We start from the raw sequence: 20522 nt of genomic DNA on the forward strand, positions 1-20522 counted from the left end.
CACGTCCCTGTGCACCGCCAGGAGCTCAGCCAGTCTTGCCTCCATCCGTCCTTGGTGTTGTTGATGACTGGCATGATGCTCGACCTGCAGGTTCTTAATGTCATCGAGGGTCCCCTGCATCTCGGAGAGTCTTGACACGACCTGGTTGATGCCTCTGGTGTCACGCCGGTATGAATCCAGGATGTTGCGTATGTGTGACATACCGGGGTCCTCAGCTGGCTGGTCAGGTTCGCGCCTCCGCCTGCCTCCACTCCCACCACCACTGCCCACTTGAGCCTGGCCTGCCCTTGTGGGCACATCGGGTCTACGGGACCCCTGAGGCATGGCATTTGCAGGGTTGCCTGCCTCCTCCTGGGTGCCCGGAGAACCTTGTCCCTCCTGGTCAGACTGGCTCTGTTGTTCAGTGTGAGCAGGGCTCCTGGGTGTGTCCTGGGATGTGGCAGGAATGGGGGTGGTGGTTGGCACAGATGTACCTGACGCAGGTGCTGCAGGGGCTTGGGCACCAGAGGGTCCAGGTTGGTCGGGGTCATCCACGGAGTGGTGAGAGTCGACGCTGCCGGTGGGATCATCTTCACGCGGTGCCTGGGACTGAGATTCTTCCCCCCCAGTGTTGGGGGGAGATCGACGACGTTGCCCTGTGTGTGAGAGAGAGACAGTGTTAATGGTGTTTCATGCGACATCTATGTTTCATACATATTCAAGTTGACACATTTCCTCCAGGTAGTTGGATGTGCCTAGCATTCCTCTCAATGTCCACTTGGGGATGGGTATGTTGCGGGGGACAGATTGGGATGTTCTCCTGAGTGTTTGACCTGTAGATTGTTTGGTCTGATGCTTATTTGGCTCTGGATCGGTCTTGTTGTGTCATATGTCCATTGTGGGAGTGTGTAAATCCGTTGCCTGCCCCGGGTGTGTGTGCTTGTGTTAGGGGGGGTTGTGACCGGGCCTGCTGTTGTGTGTAGTGTGAGTTGTCATTGGGTCTCCCAGGTGATGTGTGTGTCTCCTCATGGTGCATGCTGGCATGACAGTGAGTGTGAGTTCCTGTGCTAGATACCTGTGCTTGTGGAGTTGGTGTTTGAGTGTACAGTGGTCCCAGGAGGGCCTTGTGCTGCATACAGCAGGGCCAAGTGTCATCTACCTTGTCAGTACTTTGCCAGTCCCTGTGCATTGTGCATGGTTATGTACCTATGCCATATGGGCTGAGGGCATTGGTGTCTGCGTCTCATTTTCACAATGTGTTGTGTGGGGCCCAGCCTCCCGGACATCCAGTCTTGTGTTTGTGGTTGTTGTAGGCTTGGGCATGGCCTTGCCTTGATTTGTGAAGGGTGCATGGTGACGTTAGTGGCATCAGCGTGGTTTTTGAGTGTGGTTGTTTGCGGTGAGTGCTTGGGGGAAGTTGCGTGCATTTGGTGTATATGTGGTGTGGACCCCATTGCCCCCATGTTACGTAAGTTGTTTGTGTACTCACCAGGCTCTGCGACTCCTTTGACTCCGTGTACTCCCACCGGCGGTAGCAGGGCCATCACCTTCTCCTCCCAGGGATGGTAGTGTACAGGTCTGCGGGGCGGCCCACCTCCAGTGATGTTAGTCTGGGCATATTCTTCATTCATTTTCCTCTTGACCGCCCTGCGCAGATCGTACCACCTGGCTTGGCATTCATGCCTGGTCCTTCGGATGGGCGCAACAGCATTCAACTTGTCCACGATCCTCTGCCACATGGCAGATTTTTCAGCTATGCTGGTCTGTCTGACCAATGTTCCAAACGGGAAACATCGTTTACATCGCAATCAGTACACCGCGATGCTGTTACATCGCGGTCGTTACAACGAACGCGATGTAATCACGCGATGCCATTACAACGCAAGTCTTTACATCGACTTGCGCTAGATGGCGTGCTAACATTACAAATAGTGTAGTTTACTATCCCAACACCTTCCCTACTGTTAAGTGGACTGGAGTTGGAATAGTAAATTACGCTTTTCTAATGTTAGCACGCCATCTAGCGCAAGTCGATGTAAAGACTTGCGTTGTAATGGCATAGCGTAGTAGCATTGCAGTCGTTGTAACGAATGCGATGTAACTGCACGCGTTGTAATGACTCGCGTTGTTACGTCATACATCCGTTCCAAATAGCTGTGGCTCGACTCTGATGACTTCGTTGACAAGGAGGTCCAGCTCCGCCGTAGTGAACTTTGGATTCTTGTCTGTGGGCATGGTGTGGGGTGTGGGTGTGGGTGTGGATGGTTGTGGGTGTGTGGGTGTGAATGTGACGGTGTGTGTGTGAATGTGAAGAGGGGGATGTTTGTGGAGGAGGTTGTGTGAAGGTGTGTGAGGGAAGGTGTAGTGGAGGTATGAGTGATATGGAGTGGTTTCTATGTGGAGTTGTTTCTCAGTGGGGTCTGGCACCAGTGGGTCTGTTGCAAAGGCTCATGGGTTGTGTGTGTGGGCCCTTTTTATTGGTCCATTTTTGGGTGTGGCTGTGTTTGAATTTTGGTGGGTGTGTTATAAGTGGTGGTTGTGATTTGGGTCCTCTGTTTGCCTGTTTGGATGTGCCAGGTCAGTCATTGAGATGTATTTTGTCATGTAGACGTTTTTTGTGGTGTTGTGCGAGTCAAATTGACTCTCCTTGTGCTGTTTTACAGTGCCCTGGTTCTGTAAGAGTCATTTTCGCGTATGTACGATTCGTACATATGCGATACTGGGTGAGGGTGCTGGGGTACGGTGTTGGAGTGCGGCACGTACATGCAGTGGGGGTTCGGTGCGTACACGTGCGGCCCTGGGGTACGGTGCGTACATGCGGAGGTACGGCACGTACATGGGGGGGACGGCACGTACATGGGGGAGGGGGGCGCGTACATGGGGGGGAGGGCGCGTACATGCGGTGGTGTACGGTGCGTACAGGTGCGGCCCTGGGGTACGGCGCGTACATGCGGAGGTACGGCGTGTACATGGGGGGTAAGGCGCGTACATGCGGTGGGGGTATGGTGGAGGTACGGTGCATACACGTGCGTCCCTGGGGTACGGCGCGTACATGCGGCGCGTACATGGGGGTGTGGTAAGGCGCGTACATGCGGTGGGGGTACGGTGCGTACACGTGCGCCCATGGGGTGCAGCGTGTACATGCGGAGGTACGGCGCGTACATGCAGGGGTGATGCGCCTACGGGGGTTACGGCACGTACATGGGGGGGTACGGCGCGTACAGGTGCGGGGCTGGGGTACAGTGCGGAAAGGGGGGGTAAGGCGCGTACATGGGGGGTACGGCGCGTACATGGGGGGGTACGGCGCGTACAGTTGCGGGGCTGGGGTACAGTGCGGACAGGGTGGTGTACGGTGCTGACATATTTGAGGGTGGGGGGGCTGTACGCCTCGTACACGGGCATGAGTTTACCCGTGTACATGTGTGCTACTGCGTTGGCTCCGTACAGGACTTTTTACGTGCGATTGTGTATTTGGACGGACAGTCGGGATCGTACTTGCGCGCTCGGACTTGTGTTTTACGATTTGCACGTAACAATGTCCGGATCACTCTCGTACACTTTTCCCGACGATATTCGGACGTGAACACTTTCCGACGCACTCTCGTAGACTTTTCCCGACGCTATTCGTAGATATTTTTCACGGACGAATCGTACTGGGCCGTTTGTACGGTGCTTCTCCGACTCGTACGTAAACAAAAACGGAAACGGGTCGTACGCAAATTATTTTTAACGGATCGGAATCGGCACCTTAATGTCTCCACGTTCTGCAGCAGCCTGTCTTATATTGTGTGTATTGCAATTTTAAAACAATGTTTATAGTCACAGTGTTTCAGTTGCAGACTGGGACCTCGTAGAACTATAAAACAGAAATCACTATTTTCCAATATACCAAGCAAGAGTCGGTTCTGTTTCTCTCTGAGTACACACAAAATATTCTGCAGTGATTGGATTAACCACTTGTGGTACACAGGAGATTCCTGCCTCAGCAGCTCTTTTTGATTGGTGCGCGCTCTTTGCATTATTCATAGACCTCTTCTTTTTACTCCAATATGGCCCCACTACCCCTATTTTTATTCTGTAAGAAGCCTTACACATCATATCTTGTGTTTGTTTATAGGGGTGTAGGTTGGTGCAGCTGGTCCTGTGGAACAAGGGGGTCCGTGTGAGAGAGCCCACTGCATCCCAGTTATGTCTATCTTTTATTACCGAATCCAAGGGCAAGAAAGCACATTTCTCTAGCTCGCATTTGGGTCCCGATCACCTTGCTGTGCCACTAGGTGATGTGCATTGAATGCACTGAATTACTGACTGCATACCTTTTTTATTTATTATTATTATTTTTTTTTAAATCAATGTGAGCACAGTTGTATGTGATTTCATAGAACAATTCCATGTAGTACCATTACTGAAAAAACATTTTAACTAAACTGTTAAATGGACATTTTCAGAATGAATGGTTTTTACCTGTTCGTAGAAACAATTTCATAGAAAGTTTTTTTGGTTGAAATTAGCTTTTGAATGCTTATTTATTATGTGTAAATGCTGTGGTTGCAGGTCTTAATTTCACAAACATTTTTGTCAGATATTTATTTCAGCCCTTAACTTTAGGGGACATTAGTTCATATTTATGTTGTCTACATTGTCAGGCAATTACTTCGGATGCTTTTAATTCTTCGAGTCATCACCACCTGTAAACAACAATCCATTGCTGACCCCTAACAATCCCTAAACACCATCAATCCCTACCCCCTAACACCTCTCACCACACCTAAGTAACACTAATACCTGAAGCCTAAAAGCCCTTTCCACCACAGCAATCCTCTGTTCCTGATTCCTAAATCATTCACTGGTCCTAACCCTACCCATTCCTGAACCCTGAAACCCATTTCTACACCTAAAACCCACCATCCTATACCCCTTAAAACACCTCAACACACCCAAACCTCAATCTTCCTTGAACTCTCATCAAATTCGCTTTGTTCGCGCTAAGTTGGCAGGGTATGACCAGACGTGGGGCCCTTGCTCACTTTGCCGCTGGATTCAAGCTACCAAAAGAACACTACGGGGCCTGCCCAAATGACCCTCCCATACCTGGGCATAGAAACATCTATCATGTATAAACACTTGGTATAGAGGGATCAATCTCTCATTTATTTTTGCACAAGGGACTATAAATTACCTTGGCAATACACTATTTCTTATAACAAATTCAACAACTGTTTATCAGGTGCAAATATCCATCGGTGAGCATCAAAATGAATCGTACACAAAACTAGACAAATTAATCACAAATATTCAAAAAGTACATTACAAAACAACCCATATATACATAATCATATATACAACATATACATCACATACCTTCCCCTAACTACTTTTTAAACATGTACACCCATCTCAGTGATACATTCAGAAGTAGTCCTCTTGGTGTCAGAGGTATCATTCCTCTATCTTAATTTATTACATGCGCCCAATAACTAATGTTTAATCCAAACAATAGGCGGACTCCTCCTTAGTCTGTATGTCTCAGAAGTAGTCCTCTTGGCGTCAGAGGTATCATTCCTCTATCTTAATTTATTACATGCGCCCAATAACTAATGTTTAATCTAAACAATAGACGGACTCCTCTTTAGTCTGTATGTCGACGCGGTCGCTTTTCAGCCTCCAATTTCTTATTGGCTTCCTCAGGACAGGGGTACACTCTATCTACAACAATGGTTAGACTTATATAAATCATATGTTCTACCGTTCTTCACTCTATCCCTTATTTGCCCATGCAGTGCTCGGAAGGTTGATTGACCAATTCAATATACCGAAACCCCTTTTCGCTTTCAAAAATTTGAAGCAACACTTGGTTAAAGCCATGAGGGAACCAATGACAAAAAAAGATACAAGAACTTTGCTTGGCCTTCCCGCAGTGATAGGGCATTACCGTTGTAATAATTGCATCGCTTGTGCTAGTACAAGCGACTCCAAAGCACTGATGATTAATAATAAGGAACATGTGATGTAAGCATTTTCCAATTGCAACACCAAAAATGTGGTGTATGCTTTGACCTGTCCCTGCGGGAAGATGTATATTGGGCAGTCAACGCAAATTGTTAAAATGCGGATTTTACAACATAAATCCCGCATTAGATGTAAAATCCAGGGACCCCCACTTGTGCAACATTATGTTGATTCTGGCCATAGCGAGAATGAGATGGAGTGGAGAGTCTTGGCTGTAATTAAGGCAAGCAATAAAGGAGAATTGGAAATGAGTCTAAATCGCATAGAAGCGCGACTCATTGAAAGATACCATACAGCGACAGAGGGTCTGATTGAGTGAGATGAATTATGGGCCTTGATTTAATGTAGAAGAGGAATCTCTAATCATCAGATACCAGGGACAAAACATCTACCCGGGGATATTATTGAATCGTGCAGACTAATGTGCTTTTCCTTTTCTATAAATAGAGCTGGGTAACAAAGAGATTAATGCTAGAAATTGAAGTCCAAGCAGGTCTGTCAGAATGTAAGCCCGTCTGTTTGAACATACAGTGCATTGGAACCCTCGAGGGTTTTCATTTCAGATGCAGGATGGCTATCTTTTTTGTACTTGCAGGAGACGTGCAATCTTCTTCAGCGTTTTGAAAAACTACTTAGAGATTCTCCCTTGAGAATTATCTTTGAGAAATTGCATTGTGACGGACAGTAGCAGTTTGAACTGCATTATTATAGCAGTGAGAGCTATGTGTACCTCCCAGAGAATTTGTAACAGTCAGGAATAAGAATGGTACAATACAGAATGACGAGGCCATTATGGGGTTCCAGTATGAAGGTTATGTAACACAGGGACATAAACGCCGATTTTATATGCAGGGTGAGGTATCTATAGCCCAGGCGACACTTAAGAAGACAGGAGAAAGAATAGGTTTGTTTTTTCTAAAAATATGTTTTTTACACAATTTTTTCTTTATGATTTTGATTTGGAGTTTTAGGGAGTTCATTATTTATTATTTATGGAGATGCACCGAGTCTGGGTCGTTTAGTATATTGTGGAAGGTCGACCCAACCATTTAGAAGTTCGTTACCCCAAGCATAGCACAGAGATCAGTCCTCTGTCTATATCTATAGCCTGGGAGCGTATTACGTGATCACGCGCATACTCGTTTATAAACGTCCCGGATGTTTAAGCAGTACCTGCAGATTGAAGCGTTGGTAGAAAGTGCCGGAGGACTGCGCAGCGACTTGGTAAAAACATAATGTAAGTTAGGATCTTTCGATCCTTTGAGAATTTTGATTTAATCTTGAGAGAGTTGGCTGTGTGTATATAAATATATAGATTCGCTGTCTACAGATAGATTTTTTTCTTTCCTTGTAGTGACCTGCTGTTATGGCGAATTACGCAAAGAATGCCAGGTTCCCCATAGATGAAGCAAGTGGATAGAGGTATTGAGGTAGTACCGCATGATTAGTGATATAATCCTTAAAAGGATATTGGTAGTAGTTTTTTACAAGTAATTTCTCATTATTGTAGGATAACGATATTGATGAATGGGGCCAAAGCTGACTCCAAGTTGCTCTGAATATTGATTAATTTGGACTACCTACAGGTACACTTCTGCTATAAAATTGAGATATGGTTTGATTAAGCTGGGTTAGTTTGGCACACAGTCACATTACCTTTTTATATGTGTATGTGGTGTTGACGTATATAAGCACTTTACACCCACACCTGAGTAATCCTACTCCCTTTGCGTCCCGCCGGTAATTGTGGTTTTATTTGATTTATTCAGATAGGATTTTTTTAGATATGTTTATCACTATTTTTTCAGTTATAGTCACTTAATTTTTGAGACATCTCCTTCCTTCCGAGCACTGCATGGGCAAATAAGGGATAGAGTGAAGAACAGTAGAACATATGATTTATATAAGTCTAACCATTGTTGTAGATAGAGTGTACCCCTGTCCTGAGGAAGCCCATAAGAAATTGGAGGCTGTAACGCGACCGCGTCGACATACAGACTAAGGATGAGTCCGCCCATTGTTTGGATTAAACATTAGTTATTGGGCGCATGTAATAAATTAAGATAGTGGAATGATACCTCTGACGCCAAGAGGAAGACTTCTGAGACATACAGACTAAGGAGGAGTCCGCTTATTGTTTGGATTAAACATTAGTTATTGGGCGCATGTAATAAAATAAGATAGAGGAATGATACCTCCGACACCAAGAGGACTACTTCTGAATGTATCACTGAGATGGAGAAGTGTACATATTTAAAAAGTAGTTAGGGGAATGTATGTGATGTATATGTTGTATATATGGGTTGTTTTGTAATGTACTTTTTGAATATTTGTGATTAATTTGTCTAGTTTTGTGTACGTTTCATTTTGATGCTCACCGATGGATATTTGCACCTGATAAATAATTGTTGAATTTGTTATAAGAAATTGTGTATTGCCAAGGTAATTTATAGTCCCTTGTGGAAAAATAAATGAGAGATTGATCCCTCTATACCAAGTGTTTATACATACTGGATTCAAACTAGCCTGGCTGATGAGGGCTGTTAGCCCGAAACCGGTCCCAGGATGCTTGTTTTCAGTCCAGGGAAGACATGGCTTGGCCGTTCGGGCGGGACTGTTCCCATGAGGCACAGGGTCAAGACTGATTTGCATATAGCTGTGTCTAAACTGGGCTGGCAAAGTGAGCTAAAGAACGATGATGGATTCAACCCAGATCTGTGACTGGGGGTGAGTGTCTGAAAAGTTTCAGTGCTCCATCCATCATCTCCTTGTGTTTGCCCCTAACACCTCTCACCACACCTAAACAACACTAATCCCTGAAGCCTGAAAACCCTTTCCACCACAACAATCCTCTGTTCCTGAACCCTAAATCATTCACTTACCCTAACCCTACCTATTCTTGAACACTGTAATCACTTTCTACATCTAAAACCCACCCATTCCATACCTCTTAAAACACCTCAGCACACCCAAACCTCACGTTTCCATGAACTCTAAAAAAAATTCTCACCGCACTTAAGCACCAGCCATCCATGACCCATAAGAACTCATCACCCTAAATTACTCGTCCCTGAACCCTAAAAACCTTTTTCTACATCTAAACTCCACCATTTCTTAATCCTTATATCTACCCACTACCCTAAACTCCACCCCATCTCTTCATCACCCTAGCCGCTACCTACAATTGAACCTTTAAAACCCTCACCAGCCCTAAACCCTGCCCATCCATAAAACATATCGACACCCATACACTCCACCGTCCCTCACATACCTCACACACCTAAATACCACTCAACCATGAACCCTAAAAAGCCCGTGCACTCCACCCATCTCGGAACCCTAAAAATTACATTCTACGCCCTAACGCCAATTATTCCTGACTTCCAAGAACAAACTCATCACCCTAAACATGATCCATCCCCGAGCCCAAAAAAACCTCAGTAGTCCTAGACTCCCGCAAAGTTTAATATAATTTTGGATTTTTTTGTTTACAATTATCTTTCCGGTAAAATGCAAAGTGTTTCCTTTCATTTTCAATTTTATTTGTATATCCTTAAAATTGTTTTTCTATGATTTGATTTCCTCCAATGCGGGTTCTATATTTTCGTTTTTCCATGAATTCACCTTCAACCTGTCGGCACAGCTAAACAAGAGAAAGAAGGGGTGATTAAATATTAGAAACTTTGTGAAAGCACGGCGCCATTGCAGTTCTGTCAGTCCATCCAGTGGCTCAGAATTAGGTCACATTCCCACAGTTGGCCATGTCTCATTAAACCCATCTTATCACAGGAAGCAAGTCGAAGGTTTCCTAGACCACAGACTGTCATGGAAATGCCTCTGAGAACTGGTAATATCTTGGCAGTTTGATGCAAGTAGTGGAAATAGCATGCAGAACATTTCAGACTATCTGGGCTGAGTTCATAAAGATATTTATATGTGTAACTTGAACTTACACCTGTGGCTGTCATGAAGTTTGCATTTTGCATTAAGAAACCGTCACTTTACCGTTGCTCATCCACTCATGTACTATTACCCCAGCATAGCATAATATTATGTGGGAGTAAACATGCTAATTCCCAAAGCTAGTCAGGGAGCTCTGTGTGTGACTAATGCATTGTAATGCTGTGATGCAACGGACACCAGCATTAAAATGTGTTAGTGTAATCCCTGATGCATGGTACACGCCGCGGAGGACACGAGGAACACTTTCCTTTATTTGTAATGCCGTATTAAGGACATATGGTCTATTGTGACCTTCTGTCGTATACAGTTATTTATTACTAAAGAACCTCTACGCTGGGATTGTGGCATTACATGCTCTTGGATTTTAAGGTTATTTCTGGATATTTGTAATACCTTCTGTTTACGAACACGATGATTAGGATACGTTTTTCTTTTGCCCTGACGAAGTCTATGGCCTACAGCCGCATAGAAGAAACACGTGTTGGCATGGTTTGTGGCTTGGACTACAAGTGTTAAGAAGATTGAGAATATGAATATATACCCGTTGAGCTTGGAATAAAGCACGACGATAATACCAAGGACTGACATTTGGACTTAATTTGTTGCTTCTACTTTTGTGTTTTTTGCTCAGGTTACCAACTGTGTATAACCCTGATGCATGGTACTTGGCAGGGCTGACAGTGGGCCATCAGGCTGGGAAGTTAATAGGGAAACTATAAGGATGGGTGGTTGTGTACTTGATGTCAGTGGACTCTCGCACACATCAACTTTTACTTTGCCTTTTCTTGCTTAAAATTCAATAGTTTGCAAGTTGGTGGAGAAATTAGCCCCACATTCCCTCTTCATTTTTCTGTTTCGAAATGTTAGTATTTTGTCAATGCAGTGCTGGAAGTAGAAATGTAAAATACAGATACTCTTTAGAGTGTCTCTTTTTAACACTCACATTTTTAGGTCTTGCTATTGCCTCTCTTCAAAGACCTTTTTGTCTTCTGTTAAGTGAGCTTAGAACATGCCCGTTGCTTACCATTGGTTGGCTTTATTAACACTCTCATTTGCTTGCTTCTTATAGGTCAGCTGCACAGCTTCCTTCTTCTTGTGTGATTGCCCCTCCCCTGGAGTATGTACGCATTACTTGTGTCCTTCCACTTCTCATTTATGTAGGCTCTATTTATTTTTTTGTGTGTAAGCACTGTTCTATAGTGTGTATTCAGCTTGCTCCCTTGTGTACTTCTCCCCCCCTCGGTATTCCTCCCTCATTGCTTGCATCCACCATCCCTCCCTCCTATTGTCGTTGGTTGCTCCCAAAGCCCAATCCCTGGTTTGCTAGACCTACAAACTCACACAATTCCACCATGTGTCACACAATATCGTCTCACTTCACACAGTCACTGGGTGAGAACTCGCTGTCATACAGTGAAGGGAAGACAAGTTGCAAACCACTGCACATAATGCATTACCCAGCTTGTGTTCGGAGGCTGTAAGCAGCCGATGTCCATTAAGGGGTGTGAAAACACCACAGGATATCGGCAACAGCCTCAACGATCCTTTGTTTTTTGCTTTGTTTTTTTTTTTAAAGTGGTGGTGGGAGGATTGGTGGGGGTCAGAGTGCCTCTGCGATATTTTTTGGGTTGAATTTCCTTCCTCTATAAGGCCCTAACACTCCTCTAACATTGAAATATATTTTTAAGTTGGGAGAGCTCTCTGTTTTCGTTGCTTTCTCCCTATTTCCTCCTGAGCTGTTGTTGCTTTCCCCTTCCTCTATTGTCGCTGCTTGCCCCCTCCCTCTGCTGTTGTTGCTAGCCCCCTTCCGTTCCTGTTGTTGCTTTCCCCCACCCTCTCCCTTGCCTCCTAGCGTTGTCATTCTTTGCCCACTATTCCTCTCCCTCCCTCCATTGTCGACGTTTTCCCCCATGTGATATTCTAATTTTTATTTATAAAGTTTTATATAGCACAAACTTGACCCTAAAATGGTATCGGAGCACTTCACTAATGGTTCTGTAAGTAGAAAATAAGACAACCAAGAAACATAAATGCAGACAATATTTTTTGCAAACCGGTAGAAAGACAGTTGTTAGAAATCAGGACGTAGTCGGCGAGTGCAAACCCTGATTGGAGAACTGCGACAATGCGACAAATCAGTATCCAGAGAAATGAGTCCGTTGATTCATGATAGAGTTTTGTTCATTAAAAGCAGTTTGACTTTTTTTGAATGATGTGATTGAAGGGTTCAGTCTGACTTCAGGGGGCAGGGAGCTCAAGTTTCTAGGGGCCAATCCAGAGAAAGCTCAGGTGTAGGTTTTCTTTTTCCTAAGTATTTGACGTTTCAATAGTAAGGTGCTGGTGCTTCTAGACAATCTACCACTGCCAGACAGTTCCAGTTCATCAGCTAGGTACTTCGGTGTGTTGAAGTGTAGGGCTTACATGCAAGCAATTTTCAGCTGAATCCTTGCCTCATGGGGGAGGTAGTTTAGTGCCTTCAGATGTGGGGTGATGTGGTTGTCCCTTTTGGATCCAGCAGATGAGCCTTGCAGCAGAGTTAAGGGATGCTCTTAGTGGAGCCAATTTGGATCTCGGCAGACCACATAGGGTTACACTCCTTAGTATACCCTGGGGATCACTAGAGCTTGCACACCTGATTATGTTCGTCGGAGGGGCGAAAGTCTTTTATTTTTCCTAAAATTTTCATTTGAAAGTTTGCACTTCTGGTGGCTGAGCTGATGTGTTCCTGTATGTTGATATTCTTGTCATGTCCTGTTCCCAGTCATCTTGTGGAATCTATAATGTGTGGAAGGCAGTTGAAGGCTGTTAAATGTTTCAACCAATCTTCAATGTTGAGGGATTGTTTTGGTGGGGCAATTAAGAGGAATTAGGTTTTGAGCTAGTTTAATTTGAGGTGGTTTCTGGGCAGCCAGTTTGGGTTTTGTAGCAAAGTTGTGTATTGAGTAAATGGATATCTTCAGGGTAGGAGATGTTTAGATCTAGTTGGGTGTCATCTGCATACATGTGGTATTATACGTCGGAAAATTTCTAAATTTTGATTAGAGGCTCCATGATCAGGTTAAAGAAAATAGGTAATAAGGGTGACCCCTGAGGGACTCCCAAAGTGACCAGAGTGGTATTGGATAGGGATTGGTTAACCTTGATTCTTTTAGTTATGTTGTGTAGAAATGAGGTGAACCAATTTAGGACAAATCCATATAATACCATTCTGCGTTCAATAAGTCAAGGAGGCTGTCATGTTTGGCCGTTTCGAAGGCTGAGGATAGGTCTGGTAGCATTTTAAGCTCGTTATCACCTATGTGTGTAAGAACTGTTTCCGTGCTGTGACCCTGATGGAAGCCAGGTAGGAATTGGTCAATAAGGTGGACCTGAGCAATGTGATTGCATAGTTGGGTATGAACGCATTTCTCAAGGAGCTGTTCCAGAGAGGGAATGGTGGAGATGGGACAAAGGTTATCTGGGTTCGTATGATCTACTGTGGGTTTTTTAGAATGGGGTTTACCTGCCAGCCTGGTAAAGCCCCATGAAGTAGTGAAGCATCCACCATCTCAGTCCAGAGAGCGAGTAAAGAGGTTTTAATGTTATTGAAGACGTTAGCTGGTAGAGGGTTGCAGAGTGGTTTGATGGTTTAAGTGTTGTTAAGCTATGAAGAATGGCATTGTTATCAAAGGTTTTGAATGTGTCGCATGACATGCTGTTTTTGAGGGTGAGTCCTTGTAGGTCTGGGGGCTGAACGATCAGAGACAGGAAGGAGCTATTTGTAAGTGTCATCGGGAGGTGCTCAATTGCTGTTTGGAGATCACTTTCAATCTTTTTAGTTTTTTGAAGGAAGAAGGAGGCAAATATCTTGCAGTTTGGCTGCGGATTTAATCCTATTGAGAAGGGGTTAGGTTGTTGAGTGAACTAATGTTTGATAATTTCGAACTGTTTTCTTCATCGATTTTTGGCTTTGTCTAGTTGAACTCTGAAGAAATTTGCTTTTGAGTTTCTGATGTGTTTGTTGTAAGTGCTCCTCAGTGATTGCATGTGTTTAAGGTGTTCTGGGGGCGGTGAGGAGCTCCACACTCGTTTGGCTAGTCTCCGATTGCTTTTTTCTTCATTTAGGTTCCCATTGTACTATGGTTTGGAGTCTGTAGAGGACAGTCTTTTTAGCTGTAGGGTCCAAACTGTGACAAGAATTGTCGGCATGGAGTTGTTGCAGTGGTTTGTAATGAATTCTTATTCTAGTGGACTGTTTCACAGATGAATGTATCTGAAGTGTTCCTAGTGGGTAGTATCTTCGGACAACTGGATGTATTTGTTGTTATGGGCTCCTATTTTGATAATAAACTGCGTTGTACCTGGCTCCTCAGAATTGGGCTTGGTGTTTTGCTTGTAGCCACAACGTGGTGTGCGAGTTAGTTTCTTAGGATTCCACCAGTGGGCCCTATCCAACACTAAATGAATCGGCTAATATGAGCTTAAGGTATTGTTTGTATCCAGTGGAAAATGAATGTTTTAATCCAGGAAGCGTGAAATATATTTTCTACAAGGCTGTTGTCGTTTAAGGAGAAGGTTGGCTTGACCTGAGATCCACTTACAATTGTTAGCTCGCGGGATCTTGATTTCTTCATGAGCAGTGCTTGTGCTTCCCATCCAGTAGACCCAGCATTCCTTCTTCCACAGTGCTGCAGTAGAGCCTGTGATGTCACACGGGTAGCCATCTTTGTTTGGGAATGTTTCCCTTCCTTTGAAATGTAAACCAGAATTTAAGTTATAAGAGGAATTCTATACTGTAAACGCGTGGACCATTATTTGGACCAGTATTTCAGCATTGGTACCAATAATATTTTCGATTCTCTAAACAACAGTAGGAATACACATTTTTCCTGCTTATTTGTCATGACTTCTATTCAATATGTAAAACAACCTTCTATTTTTTTTTTACAACAGCCAGCCAAACTATACATTAAATGGAGAGAATGGCTGCATATACTCAAAAATTATATAATAGCTATTTATAGCACCATGTATGATGCTCCCAGTATAATGGCACTACTCTTCAATTATCTTGGTCATTCCGTACAAAGGGTGTTTGATAACTTACCAGAGGCTGAAGCACCTCTGTATTTGGGATGTCTTTACAGAGTCCAAAGAAAGAAGGAAAAACAATAAGAACCAAGTATACTTTTAGAAAGACATCCTTTTTAAAGGAGATAGCAGAGGAGTGATGGGCTATGGGGGTGTGTCCACTGTTGCACGCCATCCACGCAAAGCCTCTGATGAAGAGACATTCGAAAAACGTAAGGCGTAGCGTTGGAACTGTTAATTCTACCTGCATGCTTAATTCGCCTGTACCGTGCATTAAAGGTTTGGAGGTGAACCTTCCTGTTGTTCGAGTGCTTTCCTGCAAGTGTGGTAACCTCAGGAGTGTTGATTTATGAGCGGCAGCCCAGCCGCTGGGAGAGCACCACCCCGCGATCATTGGGAGCTACTGGGGATTTGGATACACCTATCCTATGGTGGAACAACAGGCAGAGGATAAAGACGAACAGACAAGCGGGGGGCTCATGCGGAGCCTCGCAACATAGCAGTGATTAAAAGTGCATCGATTCCCGATTGAATAAGGGACTCTTTCTCCCGTAATGCACCAATGTGGATGCAAGCATTTCTATGGGGGTGTGTCCACTGTTGCACACCATCCACGCAAAGCCTCTGATGAAGAAACATTCGAAACACGTAAGGCGTAGCGTTGGAAATGTTAATTCTACCTGCATGCTTGATTCGCCTGTACCGTGAATTAAAGGTTTGGAGGTGAACCTTCCTGTTGTTCGAGTGCATTCCTGCAAGTGTGGTAACCTCAGGAGCGTTGATTTATGAGCGGCAGCCCAGCCGCTGGGAGAGCACCACCCCGCGATCGTTGGGGGCTACTGGGGATTTGGATACACCTATCCTATGGTGGAACAACAGGCAGAGGATAAAGACGAATAGACAAGCGGGGGGCTCATGCGAAGCCTCGCAACATAGCAGTGATTAAAAGTGGATCGATTCACGATTGAATAAGGGACTCTTTCTCCCATAATGCAACAATGTGGATGCGAGCATATCTATGGGGGTGTGTCCACTGTTGCACGCCATCCACGCAAAGCCTCTGATGAAGAGACATTCGAAACGCGTAAGGCGTAGCGTTGGAACTGTTAATTCTACCTGCATGCTTGATTCGCCTGTACCGTGCATTAAAGGTTTGGAGGTGAACCTTCCTGTTGTTTGAGTGCATTCCTGCAAGTGTGGTAACCTCAGGAGCGTTGATTTATGAGCGGCAGCCCAGCCGCTGGGAGAGCACCACCCCGCGATCATTGGGGGCTACTGGGGATTTGGATACACCTATCCTATGGTGGAACAACAGGCAGAGGATAAAGACGAACAGACAAGCGGGGGGCTCATGCGGAGCCTCGCAACATAGCAGTGATTAAAAGTGCATCGATTCACAATTGAATAAGGGACTCTTTCTCCCATAATGCACCAATGTGGATGCGAGCATATCTATGGGGGTGTGTCCACTGTGGCACGCCATCCACGCAAAGCCTCTGATGAAGAGACATTCGAAACGCGTAAGGCGTAGCGTTGGAACTGTTAATTCTACCTGCATGCTTGATTCGCCTGTACCGTGCATTAAAGGTTTGGAGGTGAACCTTCCTGTTGTTCGAGTGCTTTCCTGCAAGTGTGGTAACCTCAGGAGCGTTGATTTATGAGCGGCAGCCCAGCCGCTGGGAGAGCACCACCCCGCGATCATTGGGAGCTACTGGGGATTTGGATACACCTATCCTATGGTGGAACAACAGGCAGAGGATAAAGACGAACAGACAAGCGGGGGCTCATGCGGAGCCTCGCAACATAGCAGTGATTAAAAGTGCATCGATTCACGATTGAATAAGGGACTCTTTCTCCCGTAATGCACCAATGTGGATGCAAGCATATCTATGGGGGTTTGTCCACTGTTGCACGCCATCCACGCAAAGCCTCTGATGAAGAGACATTCGAAACGCGTAAGGCGTAGCGTTGGAACTGTTAATTCTACCTGCATGCTTGATTCGCCTGTACCATGCATTAAAGGTTTGGAGGTGAACCTTCCTGTTGTTCGAGTGCTTTCCTGCAAGTGTGGTAACCTCAGGAGTGTTGATTTATGAGCGGCAGCCCAGCCGCTGGGAGAGCACCACCCCGCGATCATTGGGGGCTACTGGGGATTTAGATACACCTATCCTATGGTGGAACAACAGGCAGAGGATAAAGACGAACAGACAAGCGGGGGGCTCATGCGGAGCCTCGCAACATAGCAGTGATTAAAAGTGCATCGATTCCCGATTGAATAAGGGACTCTTTCTCCCGTAATGCACCAATGTGGATGCAAGCATTTCTATGGGGGTGTGTCCACTGTTGCACACCATCCACGCAAAGCCTCTGATGAAGAAACATTCGAAACACGTAAGGCGTAGCGTTGGAAATGTTAATTCTACCTGCATGCTTGATTCGCCTGTACCGTGAATTAAAGGTTTGGAGGTGAACCTTCCTGTTGTTCGAGTGCTTTCCTGCAAGTGTGGTAACCTCAGGAGCGTCGATTTATGAGCGGCAGCCCAGCCGCTGGGAGAGCACCACCCCGCGATCGTTGGGGGCTACTGGGGATTTGGATACACCTATCCTATGGTGGAACAACAGGCAGAGGATAAAGACGAATAGACAAGCAGGGGGCTCATGCGAAGCCTCGCAACATAGCAGTGATTAAAAGTGGATCGATTCACGATTGAATAAGGGACTCTTTCTCCCATAATGCAACAATGTGGATGCGAGCATATCTATGGGGGTGTGTCCACTGTTGCACGCCATCCACGCAAAGCCTCTGATGAAGAGACATTCGAAACGCGTAAGGCGTAGCGTTGGAACTGTTAATTCTACCTGCATGCTTGATTCGCCTGTACCGTGCATTAAAGGTTTGGAGGTGAACCTTCCTGTTGTTTGAGTGCATTCCTGCAAGTGTGGTAACCTCAGGAGCGTTGATTTATGAGCGGCAGCCCAGCCGCTGGGAGAGCACCACCCCGCGATCATTGGGGGCTACTGGGGATTTGGATACACCTATCCTATGGTGGAACAACAGGCAGAGGATAAAGACGAACAGACAAGCGGGGGGCTCATGCGGAGCCTCGCAACATAGCAGTGATTAAAAGTGCATCGATTCACAATTGAATAAGGGACTCTTTCTCCCATAATGCACCAATGTGGATGCGAGCATATCTATGGGGGTGTGTCCACTGTTGCACGCCATCCACGCAAAGCCTCTGATGAAGAGACATTCGAAACGCGTAAGGCGTAGCGTTGGAACTGTTAATTCTACCTGCATGCTTGATTCGCCTGTACCGTGCATTAAAGGTTTGGAGGTGAACCTTCCTGTTGTTCGAGTGCTTTCCTGCAAGTGTGGTAACCTCAGGAGCGTTGATTTATGAGCGGCAGCCCAGCCGCTGGGAGAGCACCACCCCGCGATCATTGGGAGCTACTGGGGATTTGGATACACCTATCCTATGGTGGAACAACAGGCAGAGGATAAAGACGAACAGACAAGCGGGGGCTCATGCGGAGCCTCGCAACATAGCAGTGATTAAAAGTGCATTGATTCACGATTGAATAAGGGACTCTTTCTCCCGTAATGCACCAATGTGGATGCAAGCATATCTATGGGGGTTTGTCCACTGTTGCACGCCATCCACGCAAAGCCTCTGATGAAGAGATATTCGAAACGCGTAAGGCGTAGCGTTGGAACTGTTAATTCTACCTGCATGCTTGATTCGCCTGTACCATGCATTAAAGGTTTGGAGGTGAACCTTCCTGTTGTTCGAGTGCTTTCCTGCAAGTGTGGTAACCTCAGGAGTGTTGATTTATGAGCGGCAGCCCAGCCGCTGGGAGAGCACCACCCCGCGATCATTGGGGGCTACTGGGGATTTGGATACACCTATCCTATGGTGGAACAACAGGCAGAGGATAAAGACGAACAGACAAGCGGGGGGCTCATGCGGAGCCTCGCAACATAGCAGTGATTAAAAGTGCATCGATTCCCGATTGAATAAGGGACTCTTTCTCCCGTAATGCACCAATGTGGATGCAAGCATTTCTATGGGGGTGTGTCCACTGTTGCACACCATCCACGCAAAGCCTCTGATGAAGAAACATTCGAAACACGTAAGGCGTAGCGTTGGAAATGTTAATTCTACCTGCATGCTTGATTCGCCTGTACCGTGAATTAAAGGTTTGGAGGTGAACCTTCCTGTTGTTCGAGTGCTTTCCTGCAAGTGTGGTAACCTCAGGAGCGTCGATTTATGAGCGGCAGCCCAGCCGCTGGGAGAGCACCACCCCGCGATCGTTGGGGGCTACTGGGGATTTGGATACACCTATCCTATGGTGGAACAACAGGCAGAGGATAAAGACGAATAGACAAGCGGGGGGCTCATGCGAAGCCTCGCAACATAGCAGTGATTAAAAGTGGATCGATTCACGATTGAATAAGGGACTCTTTCTCCCATAATGCAACAATGTGGATGCAAGCATATCTATGGGGGTGTGTCCACTGTTGCACGCCATCCACGCAAAGCCTCTGATGAAGAGACATTCGAAACGCGTAAGGCGTAGCGTTGGAACTGTTAATTCTACCTGCATGCTTGATTCGCCTGTACCGTGCATTAAAGGTTTGGAGGTGAACCTTCCTGTTGTTTGAGTGCATTCCTGCAAGTGTGGTAACCTCAGGAGCGTTGATTTATGAGCGGCAGCCCAGCCGCTGGGAGAGCACCACCCCGCGATCATTGGGGGCTACTGGGGATTTGGATACACCTATCCTATGGTGGAACAACAGGCAGAGGATAAAGACGAACAGACAAGCGGGGGGCTCATGCGGAGCCTCGCAACATAGCAGTGATTAAAAGTGCATCGATTCACAATTGAATAAGGGACTCTTTCTCCCATAATGCACCAATGTGGATGCGAGCATATCTATGGGGGTGTGTCCACTGTTGCACGCCATCCACGCAAAGCCTCTGATGAAGAGACATTCGAAACGCGTAAGGCGTAGCGTTGGAACTGTTAATTCTACCTGCATGCTTGATTCGCCTGTACCGTGCATTAAAGGTTTGGAGGTGAACCTTCCTGTTGTTCGAGTGCTTTCCTGCAAGTGTGGTAACCTCAGGAGCGTTGATTTATGAGCGGCTGCCCAGCCGCTGGGAGAGCACCACCCCGCGATCATTGGGAGCTACTGGGGATTTGGATACACCTATCCTATGGTGGAACAACAGGCAGAGGATAAAGACGAACAGACAAGCGGGGGCTCATGCGGAGCCTCGCAACATAGCAGTGATTAAAAGTGCATCGATTCACGATTGAATAAGGGACTCTTTCTCCCGTAATGCACCAATGTGGATGCAAGCATACCTATGGGGGTTTGTCCACTGTTGCACGCCATCCACGCAAAGCCTCTGATGAAGAGACATTCGAAACGCGTAAGGCGTAGCGTTGGAACTGTTAATTCTACCTGCATGCTTGATTCGCCTGTACCATGC

At 45.9% G+C, this 20522-nt stretch overlaps 1 long non-coding RNA gene across 1 annotated transcript in view; it reads right to left on the reverse strand.

Annotated features, from left to right (window-relative positions):
- Positions 1 to 12029: 12029 nt before the first annotated feature.
- LOC146860123 (uncharacterized) overlaps positions 12030 to 20522 on the reverse strand; it is a 574096-nt gene continuing 565603 nt past the window's right edge. The window contains exon 4 of the long non-coding RNA XR_014978794.1: positions 12030 to 14678. This is a non-coding gene — a long non-coding RNA (uncharacterized LOC146860123). The remainder of the gene's footprint in view (positions 14679 to 20522) is intronic.

This window comes from Triturus cristatus, chromosome 3_1 (assembly GCF_964204655.1).
Source record: "Triturus cristatus chromosome 3_1, aTriCri1.1, whole genome shotgun sequence".
Classification (NCBI taxonomy): Eukaryota; Metazoa; Chordata; class Amphibia; order Caudata; family Salamandridae; genus Triturus; species Triturus cristatus.